This window comes from Mus pahari, chromosome 9 (assembly GCF_900095145.1).
Source record: "Mus pahari chromosome 9, PAHARI_EIJ_v1.1, whole genome shotgun sequence".
Lineage (NCBI taxonomy): Eukaryota > Metazoa > Chordata > Mammalia > Rodentia > Muridae > Mus > Mus pahari.
In genome coordinates, this window is record NC_034598.1 from 32846722 (window position 1) to 32866781 (window position 20060).

Genomic DNA, 20060 nt, shown 5'->3' on the forward strand with positions numbered 1-20060 from the left:
GTGCTGAAGCAAATCGCTTGCACTGATAGATGACAGAAACGCAGGGAGAGGTCTGTTGGCCTTTAGAAAAGGGGGGAGCTCTGACCCCAGGAGTCGCAGGACATCTTCCTGGTGAAGGGAGTGTGTAGGGAATTTCAACCGAATACATGGGTGTAGTGTTATAGAGAGAGGGATAGTGTAGGTGTAAATAACATGTCTAATTGCTTTCTAGTGCTTCTGTCTCTTCTGCCTCTTGACCTTGGGCACACACACACACACACACACACACACACACACACACACACACTCATGCATACATGTACACACATATACACATGTGCACACACATACACATGCATGTACATGCACACACACACATACTCACATGTGCATAAACATACATACACACATATGTGCACATATACAAGCATGTGCACACTCATACCCAGATATATACACACAAGTGTATGCATATATATACATACAGACATGTATACACACATATACACTTGCACACACATGTGCGCACACACACACACACTCATGCATACATGTACACACATATACACATGTGCACACACATACACATGCATGTACATGCACACACACACATACTCACATGTGCATAAACATACATACACACATATGTGCACATATACAAGCATGTGCACACTCATACCCAGATATATACACACAAGTGTATGCATATATATACATACAGACATGTATACACACATATACACTTGCACACACATGTGCGCACACACACATGTGCACACACACACACACACATGTGCACACACACACACACACACACCACGACTCTTCTTCCTCTCTTGGGGAAAGACGAATTTACTTTGTAGGTTTGTAGAAAATCCTAGTTTCCACTTCTTTACTGCCTGCCTTCCAGTGTTCTTTCTTTGAGGCCATTCAGCTTGTATTATTGTTGAGCCTTCTCCTTCCAGTTCCTTCCTTTTGTGAGCTATAAGGCGAGTGAAGATACAGAAAACGTCACCAGAATATCCAAGTGTTGCTGCTGTCTCCTGTAAAACCACCACTGATTAGCCCTCACCGGTCAGATGGCTCTCAACCCCAGAGACCCTAGAAGGCCAGAACTCAGGGAAGAGGGATACTTGGTGTGTTTTTTGATAACCTACGTTCTGCAGGAATGCAACTTCAGATCAGAGCTATAACCGCCAGCCAGGTCCCTGCTGTCCTGAAGGGATCCCCAGACCCTCCATCTGCCTTCCCTTGAAGCAGGAGGAGGGTGGCACAGCTGTAACTTGGGAATGTGAGCAAGCTGTGTCACCCTAGGATTTGGGTGCAGACATGTGTGTGTGTGTTTAACTGTTCTGTCTAGCCCCGTGTGGTGATGCACATCTATAACCTATAACGTAAGAATGGGAGATGGAGGCAGGAAGATTGAAAGTTTAAGGCCAGCCTTGGTTACATGGCAAGACCTTGTCTCAAAAGAACAAAACAATAAAAGAACAATAATGAAAGAGAAGCAGACAGACAAAGAAGAGAATGTTTGTATCTGCCAGTGGCTGTCACTCATGAGTCTCAGATTCATCCCCTTATCCTCAGATATTTTGAGGACCCACTGGGGTCCACGTCTGTATACCACCCAAGAGGCTACTAAAATCTTATGTGTTTGAAGTTACACATTTTCTGTCTTTTTAACATAATTGTTTATTTTTGCCTTATGGGTATAAATATTTTGTCTGCTTGTACGTTATGTGTTCCTTGTGGGTGCCAGGTGTTCACAGAAGTCAGAAGAGAGTATTAGATTCTCTGGAACTAGAATTTCAGACTGTCCTGAGCCTTCTTTCAATGTGATAAGGGTCCTTAAAGGCTGAGTCATTACACTAGTCTTCCCTTATTATCTGAGTGCAACTCAATGTATTGGGAAAATGGTATCGAAAGATGAGGACAGAAAATCAACACAGGAAGACGGGCAGAAATAGCTTGATGTAACAGAGTAGGTAATGGAGGCTTAGGCATTTTAGTTTACAAGCAAAAGGCAAGAATGTAATCTGTCATCAAGTGGGTGGTGGGGTGGTGGGGATTTCCTGGCCCTATCACTTCCCACTTATTGGGCAAGATACTTGATGCTCTAAGCTCTTTCTTCATCTTTAAGACATGTCCTAGTTGGCCCATGTGGACCAAAGAAAATGATGCTCTCGGGAAATCCACACAGACTAGCTTATGCAGAGCATAGTGTTAGGCTGACCAAAGCTTTCAGGTTAATATACCAAGGGAGCAGGGATTCTGACGATACCTAGTTCTAAACAAAACCAAAACCAAAACCAATAACAATGACAACAACAACAACAACAACAACAACAACAACAACAACAACAACAACAAATGGTCCCCAGTCTACAGTCACTGCCCCAGGTAGGACACTCCTCTTTTCCTCTCAGAGTTCAGCTCTAGAAGTTAGTGTGTCACTCCTGACAAAATCCAGCTATCCACAACACATGCTTCTTGTTCTCTGGTTGCCCATATGCTCCCTAAGAAGCTGAGGAAGTCCCTGTGCCTTGCCAGCAGGATAGAATCAGAAAAGCTGAGCCAACTTCTACCCCTGTGGGGACTCTGCCTGGGCAAAGGAGTCTGGAAGGGATTGGAGCTGTGTACATTAACTTGTTTGGAAGACTAAACCATGTGACTATGTACATCTTTGAGTAGCAACCTACAGAAGCCAGGCAAGATGCCCAAGAGTTTCCAAGGATACAAAGCAAGTGACTAAGTGAAAAAAATTATCTAGGTGCATAGGAATCACCCAATCAGAAAGAGGGCCATTTGTGTGGGGGCAAAAACAACCAAACAGATGCTCAATAAAACAAACTATTGAAAATCATGACTTACAAGCCACAGGCAGTCTTAACAATTCGTGCTGATGCAGTAAACTGTCTAAACTTACAGCGTGTAGTAAAAGCACAAGGCAATGATGGAAGGTGAAAATGGGTAGGAAGGAGACACCAAATCTATGTTTTTAATAAAATTGCTTGTATTCCTAATTATTTAGACCAGTGGTTCTCAACCTTCCTAAATCTGTGATCTTTTACTACATTTATTCATGTTCTGGTGACCCCCAACCATAAGATTATTTTTGTGGCTACTTTATAACTGTAATTTTGCTACATGTATGGATCATAATATAAATATCTGAGTTTTCTGATGGTCTTAGTTGGTGCCCGTGAAAAGGTCATTTGACTCCGAACTGGGTCACTACCCACAAGTTGAGAAACATTTATCTAGACTCTGAACCTGCCTTTTGGTTGAAGGGCAGAGTAAACATTACTCTGGGAGACAAGGGGGACCACTGAAGGACATCTTGAAGTGTGAATTGTATTTTGAATTGAGGAGGTTGATACCATACTATCCCTTGGTAAGCAGAGACTTACAGACCAGGGAACTGAGAGACATCTTGGCAACCAGTTCCTCCTTCATTCGAAGACAAGGAAATCGGGATGATCCTGTCTCAAGAATTCAGCGTCAACTACTGTATTGGTCAGGATGCAACTGGGAAAATCAACCAAACATGGAGTAGGTCTTGGTTAATTTCGACTGCTGTGGTAAAACACCACAGCCAAGACAACACATTTTTTAAGAAAATCATTTAACTTGGCTTACAGCTCCAAAAGTTGGAGTCTGTGGTAGTGAAGCAAAACCATGGGTGTGGAGGCAGAAATAACTAAGAGCTCACATCTCAGATCACAAAGAGAAGCAGAGAACTAACTCAGAATGGTGTGAGTCCTTTGAAACCTCAAAGCCTGCTGCCTACAGTGACATACCTCCTCCACCAAGGTCACAATTCCTAATCCTTTCCAAACAGATCCACCAACTGGGGGTCCTACGATTCAAACATATGAGCCTATGAGGGGGTCTGTTCTCATACAAACAGCCACAGATCAAGAAGTCTGAACAAATGAAACGGGGGATACAGGAGATTGGGATATAAGAGAGCCAATGAGGGTCGGGGAGTTAACCCAACAGTCAAGGACAATGCCGCTTCCAGGCTGTGGAGGAAAAGGAGGAGAAGGCAGGGTTCCTGGAATCCAGGCCACACCTCCTAATCCTTCCCAAACAGTTCCACCAACTGGGGTCCTCGTATTCAATCACGTGAGCCACGTGAAACTCCAGTGGAACTAATCCTACAAAAGCCATAGACCACAGCCTGGGATGCTGCAGAGGCAGGCAGGACAGAGGAGAAACCCAGGCCTCTTCCTTATTCTGGCCCTCCTAGGACATTTAGCACCCTGAGTGGTCAACCACAGTACGAAGCCAGGAAACACAGCTGGAGAACGTTGGGGGAACATGACCCCGAAAAGAATCAAGCTAAAACAAGTAAGGGTCACTGTGAGTCAATCGTGTCTCTGGTGTTCCTTTATCCAGGGTTCTCCCTGGAAAATAGCCGTCATTTGGTGACAACCACAGGGACTGTTTTCTCATGGACAAACTATGTTGTATTTTGTCAACAAATGCATTCCTGATCAGTCTCCTATCCAATCGGGAGAGGCTCCTACACAATGCAACCCTGAATCAGCCTTTCTAAAGGGCAAGTATTTCTCTAGTATTGCTTGAATTTCCCTTGAATGAGTGTGTTTCTTTTTTTCCATGGCTACATCTTGGAGATGTAGGCATCCTACATTTTCGAGTTTATAGCAGACATATTGCCAAGAAATCGCTTATGAAGGTAAGGCCTTAAGCCTCTCGACGTAGCCATTGACTCCCACCCAAGTTATTCTAATTAATTGTCAGTAAAACCCATGTTCGTCTTAAGTGTATATGGATCCGAGATGAGTCCCCAGTCTCTTCTTTGCCAGGAATGATAACCCCCAAGACCTCTTACTAGAAGAACTCTAATATTAGTGACTGGTCAGACAGGGCTTAAAGGTCGAAATAATTAACATCTAGCTTACCACAGTCACTGACCCATCAGGAAGCTGGCATGGATCAGACCACCACTGTCCACAAGAGAGCCTTTGTGTCAGGGATTCACCTTTAGCTGTTGCATTTTCTGATTGGTATCGAGGCCAGTGGAGCCGATGGGGAGACAGGGTAGTTACTCAACTCTTTGGGCAACCTCTGTGTGTGCAGTCTAAGACTCCACTTTACCAACAGGGTCATAAAACAGGATGCACGTTGACAGCATGCCAAGTTCTTCGAGGGACCCTGGAAAAGGACCCCAGTTGCTGGCTCCAGGTGGTCTGGGTGCCTATTTTCTCACCCCAGGTCTAGAGGCCTGTATCAGCTAGATCAGCAAAAATCTCTAACGTGTTCTTAGCTCTCTGTCCCGGCCCAGTGCAAGACAACAATCAGGCGAAGGGAGATGCTGGAAAGGATGCTCCCAGAATGGATGACAGTTTGCAAAGATCTCTCTCTCTCCTTCAGGGTTTTTCTTTTTTCTTTTTCCAAAATCTTCCAGAAAGAAAGAAAAAACAAAAAAAGCAGAACCTTTGCCCAGACAGAGCAAACATGTCACAGAGTTCTGCTTTCACCGAATTTTAAATGGAAATGATTGGGCAAGTGAGTTGTAAGCGATTCCTCTCTGTGTTTCCTCTGAGCTGGGGGCTGATCCTGCGCTCTCAGACTGACAGTGCAAAGTGCGAAGGCGTGAGCTCGGCACCCTCAAGTCCCACTGTGCCTCAGCTACCTGCCGTCATGGGCAATCTACCCAGAATGTGGCTGAAGGGGCTGCTGCCTGGATGCATATGTACTTATGACAATGTGTGTGTGTGTGTGTGTGTGTGTGTGTGTTGTGGTGTGTGCGTGCAAGTGCCTGTGCGTGTGCCTGTGCATAGCATTTTTGACAGTTTCTACACACAGTAGATGAGGCTCTGTCATTGGGCTAGCCACTACCAAGCCCGATCTCCCTACCCCAGCCCTGGGATTACAGACACTTGGAATTATGTCAAGCTTTTTACATGAATTTCGGAGATTGGAACTCAGCGCGGCAAGCACTCTTTGCCATCTCCACAGCCTCTCCGATTCTCTCTGTTTTACAGTTGAGCAGACTTTCTCAGCTCTCCTTGGCCCATGGTAGGGAGGCATGGCTGCTGGTCCTGACACTTCCTACCTGGACGTGCTGCAGGGTGTGAACCATTTAGGCTAGGTACGCTTTGGATTAGAGCTGTCGAGTATATCACACGCCATCAAGTAGGGTTGTATTGAAGAATCTCCCATGAGAAGTTTTCTAAAAATACCAATGTTTAGGGCTCTGCCCCAGAGCTACTATCAGAAGCACTAACAGTGTGACCGGTCTTAATTTAAACTCTCCAGAGGATTATAACAAGTAGTCAAGCTTAGAAATTACCCAAGGCCTTTGTTTTGATAAACTCCAGTTCCCTTACCTGTATCAGTGAGCGCTACCTCACCTCCCAGCTGTGAGAGTGGGTGAGGTGTCATCCCCAGTTCCGTTGATTGTTAGCGCTGTGACTATGGACAAACTACTTGATGTTTCTTGGTCTTAGGCAATACCTTGACTTAGGTGCCTTATAAAAATTCAATTTTGAAACTCGGATGTGATACGTTTGTAGAGCATTGACACACCTGATTCATGGTAAAAACATTCAGTGCAAAAGTATTATTGGTCAATGTTGATATGGAGAAAGAGTTCCCAGGGTTCTCTGGGACACTGAGCCCATACCATTTGGTTGCCTTAGGATGTCTTGGCACTGTTACTGTGAACTGCGGTTCTCAAGTCGGTGGAAAATTAAAAAAAAAAAAAAAAAATGGAGCTTAAATTATGGGAAAAAAGGAAAAGGTTGGATACAGGAGATGTAAAACTAAGAAGTATGTTTCAGAAAGAGAAAGGGGTGGCCCGATTCCTTTCTCCTGGGAGACCGCTTGGAACCAGTCTGATATAAATAATGGTAATAACTTCCCAAGAAGCTGATGGGCCTGAGGTTGGTTCTGAACCCTCGCACATGCTTTCCAGGGCCAATAAACTGGAATGAGGAGTGCAGATACTTCAGGCTTTATGTCCCAGCCAGGGAGGAGGCGGGAAATGCCTTTACAGCTTGGGAATGAGAATCAACCTGCTGCCTGAATCCACTCTTCAAGGATGCTCTGAGCTCCCCGTGCGTGTAAAATATCTGCATCGGCTGCCAACACGTTACTAAAACGCTGCAAGGCGAAGCTAACCCTTTGCCCTCGGCAACTCGGAGTCCTGGGAGTGCAGTATCTGATCCAACAACTGGGGTCGCTGGGTCCTGGCTCCTTGGAAACTGAAGGACATTTTTAACAACTTCCCCAAAAGAAGGCAGAGGGAAGCGTTTCACCACCGGGAGACACCCATTGTCTTTTAGCCATGATAACTTCATGTTTTCCAGAACAGACTTTATTTAGTCTCATGCAGAAAGCCAAGGGACTTCCCTTGAGGCTCGCTTGTTTCCCCCATTGCAAGGTTATGTCATGGTGAAGAACTTGGAACTTGAGGCTGAAAAGGCTTCCCAGGGAAGCTGGGTGTGACTGGCCCTGGGCAGAGGTTCAGATTCAGGGACTCATGCTTTGAGAAAGCCAGTCTGTAGCATCATATGAGGTCTCACTGGTGGGACAGAAGGAAACTGCTGTTACGTGTGTGTGTGTGTGTGTGTGTGTGTGTGTGTGTGTGTAAGCCCAAACTATTAATTCAACATTTGCTTCTCTTATCAAGTATAGTGAGTCAGTCTCATAACTTAACTGAGTGTATTCAGTAACCATTCAATGCTCTGTCCTAGTGTACACAGAAGTGCTCGAGGATGCTCTTGCCAAGCTCCTTGTGTTTGGTGAGCCTGGGGTGGCTCTTCTGAGCACTCCCTGTGGGGCTGTGCATGCATTTTAATGACCCAAGAAGGGAACATTATGTTATATTGCTATACAGTGAGGATTCAAGTTCTGATCGGACCTCAATTAGGAATGGACTCTTTCTGCGAAAAGAGGAAGCCGTAACCTCCTAAGCCCTTGCAGAGTGACAGGCAAGAGAACCAGTAAGGAGACACAGCATGACATCGTATAGGGAACAACTGCTTCTAGGTTAATGAACAGCCCTGGCTCTCTCGGGACATATTTACAGAACCATCGTTTCAACTCCAGTTGATGTCAACATTTTCTATAGATTTCAACAAGTCTGTAGGAGCAATACTGAGTACCCGAGAGCAAATGCATTAACTGCCCAGATCTAATGGCTTCAGATAGTAACAAGAGCCTTAAAACAAGGACAGCACCATTCTCGTCCAATACCACCAGACAAAAGCCTTACAAACACCGAGAACAGGACAGGCTCTTGAGAGTCTTCTGCAACTGCAGGTCAAGGGTCCCTAGTGGGTCCCAGAGGGTGTGCGTGCGTGAGGTGCCTGTGTCAGGGCCCGTTTATCAGTTATCCTACCTTCTTCACTGCCTTCTCCAGGGTTCCCCTGCACATACACATTAGCAACAGTGTGGCATTTACTGATAGTCCTTTGAGGGATGTTAGACAAAGCTCATATTACACAATAGTCAGAAACTGTGAAGGACAGGTTAAGAAAACTTTCTCTCCTCTTATAGTGATTTCTGTATATGTTCATTTGGGCTTTCTTGTTCTGTGTTTCTTCCCAAACAGGAAGGGAGGGAGGAAGGGGGGAAAGTTGGGAAAGAAGGGAGGGAGGAAGAAGAGGGAGGAAAGAATCCATTCAGCTAGGAACTGCTGAATACCTCTTGGTAGATAGGATGATGGGTTTGGTGACATGCCAGCCTCCTTCCTAACCAGTTCCAGATGCAAGATGGACTTCTGGTCCTTCTGAGGGGAAGCCCTTTGACACCTGGCAGGAAGCAGCCTCAGCGAGTGTGGAAGTAGACCAGACCTTCATCTAAATGTTCCTAAGCTTCAATCCATCAGTTTTCTCCTCTGCAGACAAGGGCTGTTCCTCACGGGGCTAAGAACCACGGGACAATGCAGAGGTGGAAAAGTCCAGGCCACCTCAAAGTGCAGCTTCAGATGTCCCTAGTGGTGCTGTGCCGAGTGCCTTGCCCAACCACATCACTGGCTTCTTGGCTATCATAGAATCAGCCGTCATTTGTTGGATACCCACTGTGCAGTACACAGCAGCACTGTTTCATGCCTACGCTGTGAGCTTCACAGCCTCTGTGGGGGACCGGTACTATCGTTTCTTTTTGTGGGTGTGGAAGCATTAACTAGGAAAGATTTGGATCCAGTCAGAGCTGCCCCTGTTGTCTGTGCCAGGGACAGACTTCAAATCCTGAGCTTTATACTGAACGGCTCTGCCGCCTCTGGCCTAAAGATTAAGTTTGGGTTGTCTCTGAAGTTAAGCTAGGTTTGAGGCCTGGGTCATCACTTCATTACCCATACCCCTGCAGTATAAAGCCCTTCACTTCCTTGTACTTGATAGATTTCAATATATTTGCTTTTTAAAATATTCTTTTAAAAAAAAGATTATGGGACCTTCCGGTGATCTGAAAATTCACTTGTGACCTTTGAACTTTACAAGTTTTGCTCTGGGGGAGAGGGGAGCATTTGACTCCACAAGGTTAATTAGACTGAAAGTACGTATGTTCCCACAGAACTGTCAAAAGTCAACGGTAGCATCATAGGAAATAAAGGATGTCCACAGTCCTTAGGCATTGACAGGCTCTGGGTCTGCCTGAACTGGCATCCAATGTCCGGCCTGAGAAGACAGAACAAGAAATGAATCACCTGCCGCAGTGGTATGTGCTATTTCCAAGCTGTTTGGCTCATAAGTCCTGCACAATGTAGCAGCCCACTCTAATTTGTCACACCAAAGGCTTCCTTTTGAGTAAACAGCGGTCCACACTTCTGTTGGCTCTGAGTCACCGCTTAGTGTTCACGCTGAAATGCCAGCACTGTCTTCAGCACTGTATACAGTGTGAAACCAAGTGGGTGGGGCGAGATGGGTACTTCCCATGGAAACTTCCATGTGCCACAACGGAGTGGAGCCTCCAGCAGAGTCTCTCACAGCATCCTTGTGGGCTGTCCCTTATACACAGTCACCTTCTCCTCCTCTCAGCAAACCCTTTTTCCTTATAGCCAAGGAAAGAAAAGAGCCAGTGGAGTGAATTGCCCAAAGACCCTGGAGTTTTTTATATGATTTGGCTATATCACCTCATGTGATCTTACACCTTGTCTCACAGGCATCCTCTCCTCCAGTCAAATGACATCAGCATAGCATCTTCCACTTGACATGCCACTATGACATTATCATAGCCTCTTCCATTTATCATGCTACTATGACATCATCACAGGCTCTTCTGTTTGGCATGCTACTTCACTTCCCATCCGTGTGTGTGTGTGTGTGTGTGTGTGTGTGTGTGTGTGTGTGTGTGTGTGGTTGGCTAGAGACTCTGACTGGACCCAACTCAAGCATTCCTGCCTCCCACAAAGCCTTGTCAGACAGGTGACCCTCCCCAGAAGAACCTTCTCCCAGCAAAGAACAGCTGACCCCTCTGCACCCCATGTCACTTGTGTTTTGACTGCACAGTTGCTTATTGCATTGGATCCCATAACTTATTAGATATGAATTATTAGATATTAATATGTCTTCCTGGGCCACAGACTTGAGAAGTTGCTAAAATAGCATACAGATACAGCTGCAAGTAGTGAAGAAACCAGCCAATTAATAGTGGGGAAACTAGGGGGTTATCTATTTTTAAAAAATCATTTTTTGGGGGGATAGATAACATTAGGACAATTTCATGATATTTTTGTTTGTTTCTTTGTTTCTTTATTTCTTTTTTTTTTTTTTTTGACAGGATCTCACTTGATAGCACTGGTTGGCCTGCAATTTACTATGTAGACAAGGCTGGCTTTGAACTCATAGAGGTTCACCTGCCTCTGCCTCCTGAGTGCCCCTGTTTTCTTGTATATTTCTGCTCAGCTATCTTTATCCTGTGTCTGTTTTCCTTCTGGCTCTCATCCAGCGGTTTAAAATGGCTGGTCCTTTATTGTATCTCGTTTCGAGGTAAGCAAAAAGTTGACCCAATATGCAATAAGGTGTCAGTAACCAAGTCTGCCCCTCTAATAATGGCTCATCTTCCTGTTCAGTGGTGGGGATGGTATTACCTGGACATCACTAGACACAGAAAGGAGGTGAGATACACTGTTCAGTTGGATTATACGGAGATGCCAAAGATAGCCAGGGTTTGCTTAGCAACACAGAAAAGAAGCTGTAGTATCGGGTGCACAAGCATCAGTGTCTACTGTGTGCAAGGATTATGGTTCCTTGTCAGGTTATCATTGGGGATTAGCCCAGAGTATGGCAGAATAAATAAAGGGACAACAAAGAAAGGACCTGAAGTTCTGGGTGACCCAGTCCAGTGTTATTTGCACAGTGAGTCTGCATGTCTTCCTATTTACAGATGTGGGGATATTTGGGGATGCCGGACAGCAAGATGATGGAGAATATCTTGGGGACACACCACACAGAAGCCTCCTCCGTATAGCTAGGGATACTCAGATAGCATTGCCCAGGATGCATAGGAAGGGGAGGTGACCTTCCTGGTATAGACGGCTGCCATGAGCCCCTCATTTCCATTGGTAAAGCAGTGGTGTCAAGAGCCTCACTATGTCCTTAGTCGTGTCATCTTCTACAACAGTGAGATGCATTGTACATCTCTCTCTCTCAGTCCTCACTCTATGGAAGGCCCTCAGCCACAGAGCAGACTCCCCTTGGTCTATCTAAGACCATGGACTAATCCTGTAGGATACAGTCATTTTCAGATTTTTCAAGGTTATAAGCAACCTTGCAACGAATATCTTCCTGTATCTTACTGATTTCTTAGTCTACACTCGAAAGAGAAGGAATCTTGAGTTGAGAACGAATTCATCTTTATGGTTTCTACAGGACTGCCGGGCTATATCCCCTTGGCAGGAACATCATTTCGATTCTTCCCTGCTGTGCCGATCGATGGCCTTCCTTCTGAAAGCTTCGGTTGTCACATGCTCATTCCTAGGGTCATCTCTCTTCCTTTCCCAGATCACAGCAGAACTACCACATGCCAGAAGCCAAGAGGGAGGAGGTGGGATGCTAACACTTTCTTATTCCATTATGTGAGAATAAATTTCTCTCTGGGAGACGGAGGGCCATAGAGTCTGCGTATATACAGATGATATTTATTAACTACTTGATGCTGGAGCTATGGGACTGTCCCGTGGGGCCCACTAGTGTCTAGAGATTTGTTTGCTTCTTTGTTTAACTTTTTCCTGTTGTTCGTCAAATTACCAAGCTCTGGTAATTCTCCCTCCTAAGTACCATCATAATCTTTGTGAAGTAGTTACCTGTAAGGATTAAGCTGGAGCCTCACGGAGAGTAGGTGTGGTGGACCCTAACTAAGACACCAACCAGGCAAGCACCTGGACCACTCAGCTCCATCCTCAACTCTCCTCTTCCAGTGCATCTTTATGACCCTGTGTCAATCCTGTGCTTAACGTGACCCCGCCCTTCCTGCTTGCTGTCTATGGCTGATCACCCACACCTCCAACCCGTACACTGTCCAGTTCCAGTTTTTCTAAATACCCATGGCCAGATGCCAAACGAGTTTCATCTCTTGATTCAAAAGCCACTCCTGCACCACAGTAGTTCCCCATATGCTACACTCTCTCATGCCCACGTGCAAGCGAAGGGTCCACGATGCCATGCAAGGAGCTCCTTGTCTACCCCTCCATGATTCCCACCCTTCAGAGAATGACCCTAGATCCACTTCAGTCACATCGTCCTTTCATGGGGAGGTGCAGGGAAAGTCTCACCTTGGATACCCTCCCTCTCCACTTCAAATGGCAAATTTCCATTTTTTTGTTAAGATCCAACCCTGGAAAAAGTGTAAGGCACTCATTCCTCATGTCCCAGGCTAGAGGCCCCCTTCTGCGCATCCACAGAGCCTAGTGTGCTCGCCACGCCTCTGCAGTGTAACTGTGGGTTCAATTGTCTCAGTCTTCTCCTGTACTGAGACTCCCACGAGGACCAGGATTGGCTCTCCTTCACTCTACAGACTGAGACTGTGTGGCACTAGATTTGTGCTCTATGGCTGTGTGGGTGCATACAGAGCTGATGGTCGGTCAGTCAGAGGTTGGAGGAAGGATGTGGGTCGTGACCCTTTTGGGGATTAACTGACCCTTTCACGGGGGTCACCTAAGACCATTGGAAAGTGCAGATAGTTGCATTATGATTTAATTGCAGTTGCAAATTTACAGTTATGAAGTAGCAACAAAAGTAATTTCACGTGTGTGTGTGTGTGTGTGTGTGTGTGTGTGTGTGTGTATTTATACTCCATCCAGTTTTGTAAACTGGACTATCAGCTTTCCTGTCTCATACCCACATGGCCTGTGTCCCTTCCCTTCCTGACGAGATAGAGGTGCATCAGACATTGTGTGATTGCAAACACAGCTTTCTCTTCTGGGATGCTACAAACATGGCGCTCTTCTCCCCCCGCCCCCCCCCGCCCCCGCCCCGATCATAAACAAAGCTCTAGACTTGGAGAGCTTGGGAACTTTCTGCCAGGAAGCAAGCGGCTCCGAACCGATCTTTCACATTTTCCAGGACTCCCTGATAACCTTACAAGATCAAACAGCCCTAGTTTGGTGCTGTGAAGCAGGGGGACTCCTCCCAGGCTCACACTTTATGGGTCTAGACACTGAGCCTGAGTGCTAACAATTTGCCTAAAGCACACCTTGTTGGGAGCTTAGGCGAGCAGAACAGGAGTCTGACTCTTCAGGTGCTCATCCATCTCCTATACATGGAACTCAGGAACGTGCCACTTAGGTTTGTTTCAAATTTATTCTTGTCTCCCAAGAGCAGGCCTGTAAACCCAGTTCGAGCAGTCCCCTCATGCCCACACTCCAAGGAAACAGCTCCCTCTTTAGGCAGACTTGGGGAATGTGGTCACAGCATCAGCCAGTGAACAGGTCCTTTTGCCTTAGGGTATTCCAGCCATTGTCCGGTCACCTAGAGCTATTTTATGTAGTGACTGAGACCTGTTTTTGGTATCTGGGACTCACACGTTTAGCTGGTGTCTACATAAGTCCCATCTGTGAGAGGCTGTCTCCCTCAGAACAAAGGGGAAGAGAAGATTCAATGCTGTCAATGCTCGTAAGGACTGCAGAGGGATTTTTATCAGCACCCACCACAAGGGGAAAGCTTGTCTGTCCACCTGAGAGATCCTCCAGATGGGGCTAGGGGTGGCCTGTCCCTGAGCAGGTGGGAGAGCCAGGGAAAAGCTGGGACAGAAGAACAACAGCAGGTCAGAGGCCAAGCAAGTATAAGAGTCTTTGAAGTGTGCAAATTGGATCCCTCTTCCAGATTCAACACTCTCATGTGGAACCAACCCTCCCATATGGAAGGATCCTGGGGTCACCAAGCTCCAGCCTCACTTCCCCAAATCTCATCCACTTCTCTGAGACAAACAGATCATGGAGAAACCATATCCATTGGTTTGTTGCTATTCGGTTTTTTGTTTGTTTGTTTGTTTGTTTTTGTGTATCCGAGTTGGGAACTCGTTTCCAGCACAGATAGCTGGGAAGCTATGACAGTCCCTCCAAAGCACCTACTTATAGAGTCACCTAGTGATATCTCCTGAAGCTCTTTATTTGACCATACAGCTTCCCGTTCTAAACTCAAGTAAGTACCAGGGTGACCCGAGGGTGTCCAAGTGCCCCCCCCCATGCAATCATTCTGGGGATGTGCCATTTACACTACTGGTACAAGGACCCCCAGGTCAGCCCTGATGCTGTGTATCATTGGCCAAGTCCTGTTCCTCTCTGGACCTTATGGATCATCATCGCTGAGATGGGGCTTGACCTGGAAGGCACCTCTTGTACTAGGGCATGGGTAGGCATTCTCTGAAGAAAGGGGTCACGGCTGGCAACAATGTTTAAAAAAAGCTCTGGACCAGGTGCTTTTTCTGAGTCAGTCACGTGTGCATTCATTCAGCAAGCACTTCTGGAGCACTCGGGGTGCGCTAGGTGCTCTTGTAGCATCCAGAAAACCAATCGCAAACAAAATGGGGATGTCTTTGTGCGAAGCAAATTATCATTTTAAGTCGAGAGCATTTAGCCTTCCACCCTACGCTCGCTTTCTCACGCAGAGGCCACATCCTTGTCCTCAGATGGGCAAGAAGGACACATCATTTTCTGCTCACATTTGTCTCATTTGTCCCTATGAGAACCTGAAGCTTGATAGGTGGTGAGCACAGTTTCTTGCACGGCTGGAGACACGTGGTTCCTACTACTAGAAATTAGGACAGTTGAGCTAATGAAACAGGTTTACTTTTTTTTTTAGTGGTTATTTTAGTGGTTAGCAACAGGAATTTTTCTGACAGATAAAATAACCATCACGCCTAATGACTCCTTGCTGTGTGGCTATTTGTCATCAAAAAGACAATAAGAACCCACATAAGAAATATCAAGGACATCATAATAATCTAGTTACCATGGCATTTGTGTGATCTCTCTGAATATCAGCCCACATGTGCATATTGGGGGAAAGCTCCTGAACCTGACCGTGAGCCCAATCAGTGGCAGGTGTCTTTCTCAGGACACTCTTAAGCGCATCCATCTGCCTCGCTTAATCATGTACCCTTCAGATTGATCCTGAGGGATCTATCCACCAATTTCTGGAGAAAGTGACACCGGGTGTCTAATGTCTTTCTGAAGCTCACCAAGCCAGCAATAAGCCTGCTTTTGAAATCCACAGCAGATTCATCCCAAAGCCCACTTTCTCTGTTCCTACCTGGTAGTCTGGTCTCACAGTTTGCTTGGTGCCATCTCCCCTTTCCCTTCTGTGGCACATGTCAAGGAAACATTAGAAAACACAAGTGACTCCCCCTTCCCCATTTCAAAGGTGATGGGTAGCTTCTTCTATCCTTTCCCTGTCACCACTGGGTGATTAAGCCTATACATCTGCTGGCCTAGCGCCCCCAAACTCAGGAGTATCAATATTCTGACCTGTGGACGTCTTTGCCTTGCCACAATTTGTCTTTGACACTCACACTATACTAAGGACCAGGGGTCTTTTGCATGTAGAGTTTTGTAACAAAGTAGCTAAAAGTTTTTAAAGAAAACAAAGTGCAATTACTTCCATATCATCCAATTCAGGGTCTCCCCCTCCCCCAGAGATAGAGCGATTAATGAATAACAGCATGTTTTGAATTCTCAACGTCTCTGTAATTAAAACCATCTCTATAAAATTTATCTGAAAAGCTAAGGTTTCTTATTAGGGTGATTTTTGCAAATAATTTTCTTGGAGAATGTTTATATTCGACAGCCAAATTTAGCTTCTGAATTCGCGATTCCGATGTCAGGGAGCATACTCAGGTGCTCACAGTTGACTCCTCTGATGTAAGAATCCCCCTGCTCCTTATCTGCCCGCCATCCTGCCCACCTTTTCCTCTCCAGTTTTGGGAACTGCACTGTGGAAGTTAGTGTTGCTCATGAACGGAGGCATTCAGACCATTCTGAAGACAGCAAGCTTGAAGGCATTTTCTGCCCATCTCGAAACCAAGCATAAGGCCTGTGGAGATGACTCAGTGGGCAGACTACCCGCTGTGTGAAAATGAGGACCCTCTGCATGTCCTGGGAACCCAACACCGAGAGGAGAGACTGGAACATTCTTAGGGCTGGATGGTTAGCTAGCTAACCAACTGTGAAGTCAGGTTTCAGGGAGACACCCTGCTTCAAAAAAGTATGGTAGGAAATTAGGATGATGTTCAATATTGACCTCTGGCCTCAACACGCATGAGCACAGTGTGTACACATGCGTACAAAACACACACAAAACTAAATGTGAACTGTGGTTCCTAAGACTGGAGACAGACACATATGTGGATGGTAAATCGGAGGTCATCAATACACCCTTACTGTCATGGTGAACTACTTTTTTGATGAAGATGTCCATTCATACAGCCATCAATAATAGGCAAAGAAAGTCTTGTCAGAAGAAAGCGAAAGGAGCTGAGCAGTCTTATACTCCTGGCTCCTGGCTCCTACCTGGGGCAGAGACACAGGCTGTTACTAGGTAACTGTTGGGTGGAGCCTAGAGAAATTGCTAACAACAACTGTGTCTTACAGAGTGGATGTGTAATTTCCTGCAAACTTTATCTTTAATAACATATTAAGAATAAATTTCTTCAGCTGGGTGTGGTTGAACACACCTTAATCCCAGCACTCAGAAGGCAGAGGCAGGTGGAGTTCCATGAGTTCGAGGCCAGCCTGGTCCATATGTTGAGTGAGTTCCAGACCATCCATGACTATGCAGAGAGACCCTGCCTCAAAAAAAAAATAGTAATAAAGGAAAAATAAATAAATAAATAAAGCCTTCAAATTACCAGAAGAAGCTATGGGGTTGACTAACTACTTGTGTTTATCCACTAAATGAAATATTATCTGAGCTGGGAAGATGGCTCAGTGTATAAAATCCTGGCTGTGCTCACATGAGACGTGGAGTTTGCATCCCTAGAATGGACATAGCAGCCAGGTGGGCATGGTGGCTGCCTACCATCCCAGCACTTGGGAAGCAAAGAGAAGGGATCACTGAGGTAAGCCGACTAGCTGAGATTCAGTACGAGCCTTCGCCTCAGTAAAGACAGTGGAGAGTGATGGAGGAAGACACCCAACTGCAACTTCAGGGCTCCCACACACAGTCCCATGTGTACACTGGCACGCGTGTGTACTTCCACAAACAAAAATACACATACATGTGGAAAAAAAATGTATTATCAAGTCTCTACCATGGGATGGTGCTTCTTCATTACTATATACTGTTGAATATAAGATGCCATCAATCTAAAAATATACTATCAACGTATTTATTACTATGAAAGAAAAAGCTTTGGACTAGAATAGACAATACAGCCAACTGACAGAAGAGGCTCCCCAAGTCTGAGGATAGAGGAGTCTACTGCATACACATTCATCTTCTAATTGGTGAACTAGGGCTTACCCAGTAACGTCATTTTGAACTGCAAATCGCTTCGTAGAGCGTCGTCCTCTTGAGTATCCCTTTAAGACAACTATGTCTCCTTTCCTTTGCAAAATGTCTTCACGGTAAGACAAGAACCCTAGAGTGATTTTTTGACACTGTTGAATGTATTCCAATAATTTTTTAAATTGAAAATTACATTTAAACATCTTTAGACTCAGTGCACCTTCATCCTAATAAGTAGTTAACTATTCAACCAGCGAGAATCTCGCATGAATATTTTGAATCTAACTGCATTCTACTCTAACGGCCACTAGGGTGAATTGCGTTCAAGCTGTTTATGAAATAGCCAGAGCTTCGGGAACACACCAGTGAGTTGGCACATTTGATATGGAGACAATCCCAAGCAATTCAGAAAGTAGACTCCGTGCATCAGGGGCATTAGTCACCGAGGAGACGGTTGAGAAGCCACAAGCTCAGCCTCTATGGAATGCACATTCCAAAAGGGAAGACTTCCCAGACGTGACTGCATCTCCATCATTTCCGTAGGTCTGAATTCCTATCACAAGGCTGAACCGGCTCATAGACCAAGGAGCTGCTTCCATGAAGAGGGTCTTCTGAGGGTCACCAAATCTATCCCTACGGTCTCCAAATCCTCCACTTGCTGGACAGCTCCAGTGTCTTGGTATTGCCCCTCTGAGCCTTTGCTTCTGGAATGATCTGTCTTTGCCTGTCACAGTTTATTACTGACCGGGAGCTACGCAGGGTCTTGAGAGAAGAAGGCAGGCACATTAGGTGCTCCTGATTACAAGAAAGCAGAGGCACTTTTATAGCTCATCCCATAAGGGAGGAGGGGCTTCTGGGAACAGTTGCTAGGAATTCATAGCGTGATGTTGCCCTAGCGAACACCTCATGCTCTGAGTGTCAGTGTGAATCAGTTTCTGTCTGTGAATTGTTCCATGCGCTCTGTAGCCTCCAGCATCTTTCCAAGTCCAGGTTCAGCATGAGCTGGTGGGCTTTTGATATCATCAATGATATTAGCCTAGATGGGTGAAGCCCTTCTCTCCTGGCTACTGATGGACCAGCATGCACCCTATAGGACCTATCTTTGGCTGGGATGTTGCTACCAGCTGATTAGCCCAGCTCAGCCTTGAGTCATTTTTCCTAGTAGTGGACTGTGCGTGGGCTGACTTTAGCTAGGAGACTGAGCAGAATTGGAAATCTTCATATTATATAGGGAGATAAGAGGAGGGCTAAGAAAGGACACAACTTCCCAAGCAAGAGGAGGAAGAAGCAAGTGAGGGAATTATGGGTAACCTTTATTAAGATCCTGTTATTAAGATCCTGTGGTTCACGTGTGTGTGTGTGTAAGTGTGTGTGTGTGTGTGCGTGCGTGCGCGTGTGCGCATTGCAGGTAGGGGATGTGTGTATGTCTGTGTGCAGACACATTCATTCATGCACTCATGTCTCCAGAGGTCAGGGTTCAATACTGGATATGTTTCTTAATCACTTTCTATCTCAGTTTTGGACACAGGGTCTCTCACAGAGTTTGTAGTTCACCATTTCGCCTACATTTGCTGGCTGGTGAGCTCATATAGCATTATTAGGGTTGTGGGTACACACTACTATGCCTGCCTTTAATGTGGGCGCTGAGGATCTGAACCCATGACCACAGGCTTATGCAGCATTACTTTAACCACTGAGCCATCCTCCAGCCACTCAAGACCACTAGTTATGAATAAGATGTCAGCTTGGGTGTAACTCAATGATAAAGCGTCTGCCTTGCATGTGCACAGGCCCTGAGTTTGACGCCCCCCCCCCTTTCCCCAGCACTGCAAAAAGCAAAGAAAAATAGTAAGGTGCTTTTGTGCAAACCACAATAGCTTGTCTTGGGTTTTCACGAGTGGACAGGCAATGCCTTTGTCTCAGTTTCCGACAAAGTGGGACCTCAAGTCAGTGCTCTGTCACAGGTCATGTGTAATGTGATCTAAGGGGACAGAGAGTGAAAAGGAAAGAGGGGCGTTAACACCAGGCTCTTACGTGATTTTCTTAAAATGCTCCCTGGACTTATGGAAACGCTAACACCCTCTTTGGGAATCAGCTTAATCACTGTCAGCGGTTTCCATGTTAGGATGAGAGGACGGGAAGGGAGAGTCGGGAGTGAGAGCAGAG

The 20060-nt window shown here is 45.8% G+C and overlaps 1 long non-coding RNA gene across 1 annotated transcript; it reads right to left on the reverse strand.

Annotated features, from left to right (window-relative positions):
- Positions 1 to 848: 848 nt before the first annotated feature.
- On the reverse strand, positions 849 to 10131 carry LOC110326247. Its single transcript, XR_002380782.1, has 3 exons — positions 9659 to 10131; positions 8659 to 8765; positions 849 to 961 (listed from the first exon to the last, which is right to left on the reverse strand). It is a non-coding gene; the product is annotated as an uncharacterized LOC110326247 (long non-coding RNA).
- Between the last annotated feature and the right edge of the window lie 9929 nt (positions 10132 to 20060).